Source organism: Mandrillus leucophaeus, unplaced genomic scaffold (genome assembly GCF_000951045.1).
Source record: "Mandrillus leucophaeus isolate KB7577 unplaced genomic scaffold, Mleu.le_1.0 Scaffold1109, whole genome shotgun sequence".
NCBI classification, from domain to species: domain Eukaryota; kingdom Metazoa; phylum Chordata; class Mammalia; order Primates; family Cercopithecidae; genus Mandrillus; species Mandrillus leucophaeus.
The window spans coordinates 379,551-389,475 of NW_012099310.1; positions in this window are offsets into that span (position 1 = coordinate 379,551).

The window sequence follows — 9,925 nt, forward strand, 5'->3', positions numbered from 1 at the left end:
AATACTCTATAAATATCGAAATCTACAAATTGAAAGAACACACACACATACAAATCATAGCTCTGTCTTTAATGGCCTGTTTTTACTTTTTTGCCCATTTGAATATAGGCTTCTACATTACTATACAAATTCCAACATCTTTTAAATCACAAGACATTACAGCACTATAATTAATGAGTTCTCATAGCCACTATAAGTACAACTACTGCTGCTGTCACTCACAGCCAGGCCGCTGGCAGACTTTCATCATGCTGGACTTATTTGAATGAACTTAATATTCTATGGGGTTTCCATAGCACCTGCCTCCCCTCCTGCAGAGGAAGAAACAGGCACTGTCCAGGTGGGGTTTATTAACCAGTGTGAAATCATACTGAGACCAGCTAGACCCTGGCTGTCTGAGAAAATACTGTGAGTCAAGTATTAACAAGAGGTTTTATAAAAAGCTGACAGGCTAGGAACATGATCAGAATGATTTTGCCTTTAACTAAAAATATGTATTTTTTTTTTAAAAAGATGACGGTCTCACTGTGTTGCCCAGGCTGGCCGCAAACGGCTGGCCACAAACTCCTGGCCTCAAGTGATCCTTGCGTCTCAGCCTCCCAAGCAGCTGGCACTACGGGTGTGTGCCACCACAGCTGGCTAAAATGTGTATTTTTAGGTTGTAGTTTGCTCTTTCTGCAAAAGTTCCTAACTTCTACTTAGGAACTTTTCTACTGTGGGGAAAAAGTTCACCAGTTACGTCCCAAGAGCTTGATTATCTCTGTTTGTAAGGGACAGTACTGATGCAGGAAGTGCTGGGCCTAGACTCGAAGCCTGTGCGTCTCCAATTGTCGTCCAGGTTGTATGCAGACATGAGGTTTCTGCAGCCTCTTGCTGAAGCACAGCCCCCAAGGCACTGCCCAGGGTCTGCCCTGCCACAGGCTCTGTCCTTGGGGACTGCAATGTGTTTTGTTGTTGTGTGGCTTTTCTGCGACTTGTTTCAATTTAAAAACTTTCATCATTTGCTGAGATGTGTCTATTTTGCTTTTACCTTAAGATGGTTCCGAGTGAAAACCATGGAACTGAAAGAGGCTTGCTGGAGGAGCTGGCCAAGAAAATGCAGACTTGAATGGTATAGGCTGGGGTCCCATCCCAGCTCCCGGCCCTGGCTAGCTGGGTGACCTGGGCAAGTCACTCAGCCTCTGAGAGGACCACATTAACCTGTGGGCTCGCACAGGGCTAGGCTTGGACTCAGGAAAGGTTGGTTCCACTCACCATATCAGACTTCGCAAGGAGAAATGCAGAGCCTAGTAAGTTGGCAGGTGGCAATTCTGAAAAAAACCATGTAAAGCCATAGGCTTTGTCCAAGCAACGGCCTAGGGACCTAGCTCTTCCATGACCCCAAATCCTGCTGCTGCAGGACAGCCTCTTTCCACTCACTCCCCTCTGGCATCTCCTGTGCAACCGTGAACAGGGCTTCCCTGCTCAGGCAGTGCTGGTTGGAGAACTGGACTCACCTGCTTCAGCCTGAAAAAGCCAACAGGATCCCTTAACCTCCCTGCTCAGCAGCTCTGCTCTAAGGAGGCCCTGCCGCCTGGGATTGAACTTGCTTTTTCCAGCATGGTCCCTTCTTGCAATATGACCATAACAAGTGTTAACTAGCCTAAAGCCAGCCTGTTTTTTTCTGTTGTTCTTTTTTTTTTTTTTGAGACGGAGTTTCGCTCTGTTGCCCAGGCTGGAATGCAATGGTGCAATCTTGGTTCACTGCAACCTCCGCCTCCTGGGTTCAAGCCAAGCCCCCCACTGGGTGTGTGTTTTTTTTTAAATAGAGTTTATTTATTACATGCAAAGCCTACACAACCAGGCAAATAATAGAAAAGCATAAAGCTCAAAAAAACGATGAAAATATGATCGACACAAACAGTACACAACATAGCAATCATCTAATGACACCTCAGGAGTTAACAGACTGAAAAGAGAATGTAACACCAACCGGCAGGGCCTCATTGTGCTCTCACAGACACAGGTTCACAGAATCAGGCCTGTAGAAACCACCAATTTTTTCTCCCTTTTCTGAAGGGATTTTTAACTAGAGTCTTCATTTAATAACACTGGTGTCTGAATACTCTGGTGGAAAAAGAAAGAACTTTCCCAACATTCAGGGAAACAACAGAAAGAGCTGGAGCCAGGCGTGGTGGCTCACGCCTATAATCCTAGCACTTTGGGAGGCTGAGGCAGGTACATCACTTGAGGTCAGGAGCTCAAGACCAGCCTGGCCAACGTAGTGAAACTCCGTCTCTACTAAAAATACAAAAACTAGCTGGGCGTGGTGGTGCATGCCTGTAGTCCCAGCTATTCGGGAGGATGAGGCAGGAGAATCACTTGAACCTGGGAGGCGGAGGTTGCAGTGAGCAGAGATTGTGCCACTATACTCCAGCCTGGACAACAAGAGCGAAACTCCACTTAAAAAAAAAAAAGAGTTGGGCAGCTGCTTTCACCAAGATGAAGAGCCTCATTCTGCAGGTAGATCTGGTCTGAAATCTGAAACTGGTCCTCCTGTCCCCAAGAAAGCATAGCAACTCTCCTTTTGTGTATTCAATTCTATCAGTGCCAGCATGCCTCAGACCAGCCACCCTCTACTGGTTCCTAAATGGGCACAGAGTGACTCACAAGGCAGACTGTCCCTCCCTGCCACCCAGGCACTGTGGACACAGTTGGCCCTGATAAGACACAGGGACACGGGCCACTGAGCCAGCTGGAGGCCAGTGGGCACCACGATCCACCAGCCAGGCCTTGGAGGGGGGCTCCCGGTCCCTCCAGACACAAACAGGTCACCTCCCTGGGCTGGACCTGCTGGCTCCTGCTGGTGAGCTAAGCAGTCTCAAGACACCATCCAGGGGAACCAAGGTCCTGTGGGAGGAGAGATGCTGAGGGGCCTCCCACCCGCCAGATGCTGAGGTTGGTCTTTGGCTTCCTTGACAGTGTCAGTGTCCACTCCACCATGTCTGAGGGTGCTTCTGGGAAGTTGCTCACAGAGCAATCTGATAACCTACTACTGTATCTGCTGTAAGGACGTGAGGATTAGCTAGCACATCTCTCAAGCTCCCAGCCTGTGAAGTCACACAGCACTTTCTTAATGAATTAAATGCCAGGGAAACTTGGCTTCCCGTGAGGAGTGGACAGGCTTCTCAACGTGGATCGTGGATTTCCTTCACACTCCAGTACCTAGCACTCAAACACAGGTCTGTTTGCTCAATTTTGAAAATGAAATGTAAAAGAATTAAAGAACTTCAGAACTTACGGGGATCTTAGAGATCACTTGGTTCTGCAGTAAACAAATTCCTTCTACATCCAAGACACACATTGCCACAGTCCACTGTCTCCTGCCTTCTATTCAATTAAGCTCCACAAAAAGTCTACTCAGTACTAATCTAGAGCCAGAAAGCGATGGGAGCCTTCTCCTTATCACTGACAGAGCCTCATCAACTTACACTAAGTGATCTGGACCGTGTCAAACTATATTTATAACTAGTGAGCCACCAGTCACCATTTTTAACCACTACTTTAATCTTTCATTTTAACTGTTTGCCAGCCAAGAAATGCCACTTAGCTACACCTAAAATTACATGTCATTCCTACTCAAGATACTGTTGAAGACACTGTTAACCAAACCTATCTTAGTGTCCATTACCTTTCTAAATCTGTGTTCATTTCTCTGCCCTTCACCGTATCCTAAGAACGCTATTCTGCATGGGTGAGGAAGAGCCAGCTCCTACCTCCTGCGGTTATTTGCTGCATGTCTTAGGATGCTGTGAATTTCCAAATGGCTTAAAGCTTTGATCTGTTTAATAATAATGAAAAAATAGGTATAATCTGAAAAGACTTCTAAAGTTCTCCTAATTTACTTATTTGTATTTTTTATAATTGTATTTTTGCATTTTATTTGTATTTATTAAGCGGGACAGCTGGTGACATTGGAAAGATTTGCAGACGACAGCACTGTGTCGATGAAAATGTCCAGAGTTTAACTGCTCTACTATAGGTGTGTAGGAGAATCTCCCTGTTTTTCCGGAGTACACACTGCCGTTTTTGGGGGTGAAGGGGCAACAAGGCTACAACTTACTTTTTTTTTTGAGACGGAGTCTTGCTCCATTGCCCAGGCTGGAATGCAGTGGCGTGATCTCAGCTCACTACAACCTCCTCCTCCCAGGTTCAAGCGATCCTCCTGCCTCAGTCCCCCAAGTACCTGGGACTACAGGCGCCTGCCACCGCACCTGGCCAATTTTTGTATTTTTAGTAAAGATGGGGTTTCACCTTGTTGGTCAGGCTGGTACTTTCTTTCAAATGATTCGGAGAAAAATGAACTCACAGCGACAAAAAATGAACTTACAGCGACAAAATGACCTAACAAGTGTGTTACAATGTTTAATATCTGAGGAATCCGGATGAAGGGTATACAGGAATTACAAGAAATCTTTGTATTATTCCTACAACTTTTTTTAAGAGTCTGAAATCACATAAAGTTTAAAAGGAAATATGGCTGAGACGTGGAGGCGAGGTCGGTTACCTTATTTCATTTTATTTTATTTAGGCAGGGTTGCCCAAGCTGGAGTGCAACGGTGCAGTCTTGGCTCACTGCAACCTCCGCCTCCCTGGTTCAAGCAATTCTCCTGTCTCAGCCTCCCGAATAGCTGGGACTACAGACACGACCACGCCCAGCTAATTTTTGTATTTTTAGTAGAGACCAGGTTTCACCATATTCGTCAGGCTGCTCTTGAACTTTTGACCTCAGGGGCTCCACCCGCCTCGGCCTCCCAAAGTGCTGGCATTACAAGTGTGAGCCACCAGGCCCAGCCATATTTTATAAAGCCACTACGGCCCCTGTGGATTAGTCAGGGTTCTCCAGAGACACAGAACTAACAGTAAGGTATGTGTAGAGAGAGAGACAGATATAAGAAATTGGCTCAAGTGGTTCTAGAAGTGCAAGACCGCAACTTGCGGGGGGAGGGGTGGGCCAGCAGGCTGGAGACCCAGGCAAGCTGCAGCTCCGGTGCAAGGTAGCTGGTAGCAGGGTTTGTTCTGCAAGGCCTTGCCCCATGGAAGGCTGTAAAACTGTGATGTAATGAGATATATATGTTTGTTCTTCCTGGCCAGTGCTCCTAACACCCTTGTAATTTCCTAAGTGATAAGACCAGTAAAGATGAAATAAGTGTCTTTTGTTATTCATAACAAATGCCTTCCAACCACACCTTAACGAGGTGACTTTTGGCAAGCCCCTAAAGGGCAGAGGCTGGTTGCCAGGGGAACCAGATCTGCAATGAGAGGATTGGAAATTTCAGGTCCACCCCTCCCACCACCCCCAAACCTCCAGTGAAGGGAGAGAGGCTAAAGGCTGAGATCATCACCAATGGCCAATGATCACGCCAGGTAATTGGGGCCTCCATAAAATCCCCAACTGAAGGGGATGGAAGAGGTTCCTTCCAGTTCAGTGAATCCTGGAGGTGCTGGGACAGTGGCACCTGCAGAGGGTATGGAAGCCACTGCACCCTCCCTCAGACCTGCCCTCTGCATATCTTCTATCTGGCTGTTCCTCAGTTGTATTCTTTATAATTAACTGGCAAACGCAAGCGAAGTGTTTCCCTGAGTTTCCTGAGCCATTCTGGCAAATCATCAAACCTGAGGCGGCTGTTGGTCAGAGGTCAGAAGGGAGGCCCTGACGTGCAACTGACATCTGGGGTGGAGAAGTCTTGTGGGACTGAGCCTCTGGCCTGTGGGATCTCAGGCTACATCCAGGTAGACAGTCTCAGAACAGAACTGAATTGTAGGACGCTCAGTCAGTGTGGGAAACACTACCCCCCACCCCCTAGAGGCACATCCACATTACTATCTAGGCATAACAGCCCAGCCAAGCTGACACATAAAAACCAGCCACCACAGCCTGCAAGGGCAAAGGCCAGGCAGTCTTCTGCAGAAACTGAAGGCACACACACTGCAGGCTTCTCCATCTGCTAAAATGACAGCTGGGGCCTACCTTCCAAGTGGCTGGCTGGCTGTCAGCAACACAAAACAGCACCCACCATCAGTTGCTGGCCAGAGAAAATGACTTTGAGCGATCTGCTGTCAGGGAAGCCTGCCCAGGAGATGCAAGCTGAACTTCACACATAAAAGTAGAAACACATCAGAAAAACTGGGAGTGTTAAGATTCCAGAGGCTGGTCCCACAACTGACTAATTAAAACAAATCCCAGAAGTGGGGATCAGAGAGCAGCAGGGGCTGCAAAACGCTTCTCTAGATCATCTTTAATTCCTGGGTCCAGCCAAACCAAAAGATTAATCGTATTTCATTGTGTTTATCTTATTAGGAATATTTAGGACAGCAGTGTGGGCCCCAAGGTAGAGCTGCTTTTCCTTAATCTGTGTCGTAGTCATGCCAGGAGCTTATGGGAAGAGTCTCAAAAACTGACTGTTAAATCCACTGCAGGGGTGCTGCAGGTCAGTGGTTCAGCACATTGACAACACTGCTTCACAAAGGCCCACAGAATAAACCGTGCACCCGTCCTTTCGGGACGTTATAGAAGGGATCCCATGACTCTCATAACTGGGCATGGGCTGCTTTCATTGCCAGGATCCTGGTCTGCGTTTTGTGTCCTGACCCTCACTGTCCCACCCCAACCTTCACTTTGAGGCCTTCTAATGTGAACCTTTTGTGCTGCATCTAGCATAAGCATCCTCCAATTCTCTTTGGATGGAGATGGAATGTCAATTCAATAAGACATGGAAACGTTAACTCTAACATTTCAGAATGGCAACAGACTTCGGAAACAGATCACCAGCTTGATTCCCCTCATTTTAAAGATGAGAAAACTGAGGCCAAGAACAGCAAATAAATGCACCCAAGCCCACAGTTGCACAGACCGAATGGAAAGGCCAGGATGAAAAGGAGCATGGAATCACGCACACCCTTCCTTCTCCATGCAGTGCAATCCCAGGCTCTGCAGCTTCAGGTTGGACTCTTCTCGCCACCTTGCCACCACTTCAGAGAATCCATTAAACGTCTTCATGACCAACCGCCACCTCTTGCCAAGCACAAAGTTCTCCATGTTAGCCAGATGTTTTGATGTGCTGATTTGCCAAGCATGGCAAAGCTTGACAAATCTTCCTCTGAACACTCCAACTTCTACTCTTTCTACTATTTACCACAAATAAAGTGCTAAGAGTTATGAAACAATAGGTTCAGTATAATGCTATTTTATGTATTAAAAACAAGTTTCTGTCAATACAGAAAAAACAATGTAGAACATAAAATATTTACAGCATTTACAAAGTGGGTGATAGAAATGGGTTACAGGATTACAGTTAGTTTTTTTCCTTCTGGCTTATCTATATTTTCTAATTTTTCCTCCAGTAATAAGTTTTCCTTCAGGACTTACATAATTTTTTTTTTTTTTTGAGATGGAGTCTCGCTCTGTCGCCCAGGCTGAAGTGCAGTGGCATGTTCTCGGCTCACTGCAAGCTCCGCCTCCCGGGTTCAGGCCATTCTCCTGCCTCAGCCTCCCGAGTAGCTGGGACTACAGGCGCCCGCCATCATGCCGGGCTAATTTTTTGTATTTTTAATAGAGAGGGGGTTTCACCGTGTTAGCCAGGATGGTCTCGATCTCCTGACCTCGTGATCCGCCCGCCTCGGCCTCCCAAAGTGCTGGGATTACAGGCATGAGCCACCACGCCCAGCCACATAATTTTTAAAAAGACAAAAATAACAAAAAAAGCATTCTATTTAGGAACTCTAGAGTGTTATATTACCAGTCTGCAGTGTGCCGGTGAATATCTGAGGTCATTTCTGGCTGAGGGGGAGGCACAGCAGGTGTTTTCTTGGGAGCCCACCTCCTCTCATTGGCTCTGGTGGGACTGGTTGCTGGTCCATCACCAGCAAACATGAAACTTTTCCAGAGAAAGGATGGCAAGTTTATTTTCATCATGAATTAGCCAAAGAAGTACTTAAATCCCAATTTTCCACTTTTACACGTCCTTCCTATTCAGAATAGGCACACAGCTTATTTACAGACTGTGAGGTTTAAGAGAAAAGTTTACAACTTTACAACTTACAGATTGTGGTTTAAGAGAAAGGTTTCCACCAAGAGCCACCACAGTAGACAATCAAAACAGATCTCACAGTGGATCAGAAAACCTGTTTTGTTGCAGGGACTATCTTGTTCATGAAGGTCATTTCCGTAATCCCTGAGCCCATCGCTGGCCTCTCCATGATGTGATTATATATAAATACTCCAATGGGCACCCTAAGGTCCCGAGCTGAGTCCTGGTCCAGCTCCAAGGAAATGCCCTTGAATGTGAAGGCAGAGCTATGTCCTTGCCATAAACCACTTAGACAATAAAAATGATGTTGTAGGCTGGGTGCATTGGCTCACGCCTGTAACCCCAGCACTTTGGGAGGCCGAGGCAAGCGGATCACGAGGTCAGGAGTTAGAGACCAGCCTGGCCAACAAGGTGAAACCCCGTCTCTAATAAGATACAAAAAATTAGCCAAGCATGGTGGTAGGCACCTGTAATCCCAGCTACTCGGGAGGCTGAGGCAGGAGAATTGCTTGAACCTGGGAGGCAGAGGTTGCAGTGAGCCGAGATCGCGCCACCGCACTCCAGCTCTGGGCTATAGGGCAAGACTCCGTCTCAGAATTAAAAAAAAAAAAAAAAACATTGGTGTTGTGCATCAGAACTGTCCCAACAGCAGGGAATTCTGGGGGAGCCACTGCTTCTTGGCTGCTTTTCCTGGCAAAGTCATCCCAAGCCCTTGTTATAACCTGTTTTGGCCATTTGTTGCCACTTCTATGTTTTGCATACTAAATATGAAGAGCCCCAGTTGGTATTCTAACAAATCTGTCCCTTTTACCCTCTCTATTTCAGAAAAAAAGAATGTCCCAGAAAAAGTTTGGCAAAGCAATCAATCTCTTAGCAATTACTGTATTAAACATATCTTAATGCCCTACAAAAATATTCTAAAATACCACCCATAAAGTAAGTCCTCGGTGCCCAGGTGTATACACTGCAAGTAAAATCTTTGCCAAGTGGCTTCAGGTCTGGAAGTGTGTCTTTTCCTCACCAATTTTCCCTCTACGTTAGTGTAGTAGAAAGACACAATTCTCCACAGCCAAAAGTTAAAAAACAAACAACACAACAAAAAACTGGCAACATGGGGCTGTGCAAGACTACTGTGTACCTATCAAACTGAAACCTACCATCCTATCCATTGACTTGCAAAGCTGTTTATCAGGGAAAAAGTTACAAATGTTTACGAATGAAACAGAAAATCTAAAAAAACTGTATGTGCATTATACTTTTTAAAAATGTGTACGTATGTTTAGGAATACCAAAAAACCGGCAGGAACACAGGCCCATAGTTAATATGGTTAAGAGTAACGGGGACAATCAGTGACTTCCAATTACTCAAACAAATTTTTGCAAGATATAAAAAGTAACAATTACTAAGGCAATCTCTATGAACTTTAATCCAAGTAAATTTCTCCAAGGGAGGTATGGGAACCTCTAAGACAGAGCCTTCTTCAAGGGCTCCATCTCCAGCTCTGAGCTTCGTACCCCTCCTGCGTGAAGCAGGCATGTTCAGCGATTTTCTTCTAAGCAGCGCACACACACAAAAGTCTCACAATTCCCTGCAGATTACCGAGCTCACCCCCTTCCAACCTACAAGGCTGCCCAGGCCGGGTTCCAGTCCCATCTTCTCCTACAGGCTGCTGCAAGAAAACAAAAGGTGGCTGGAGGCAGGGGCGGGGAGCACGGGCTCTGCAGCCAGCGCGGAAGCGCACGGCCAGAAAGAGACCGGGAACATCCGCCAGGCTCCCGGGCTCAGCATCATATGCGGGGGACGGCGCGGGCTCTCAGTGGAGGGGACCTGTGGCCGCGGCCCTGCGCTGGGGACG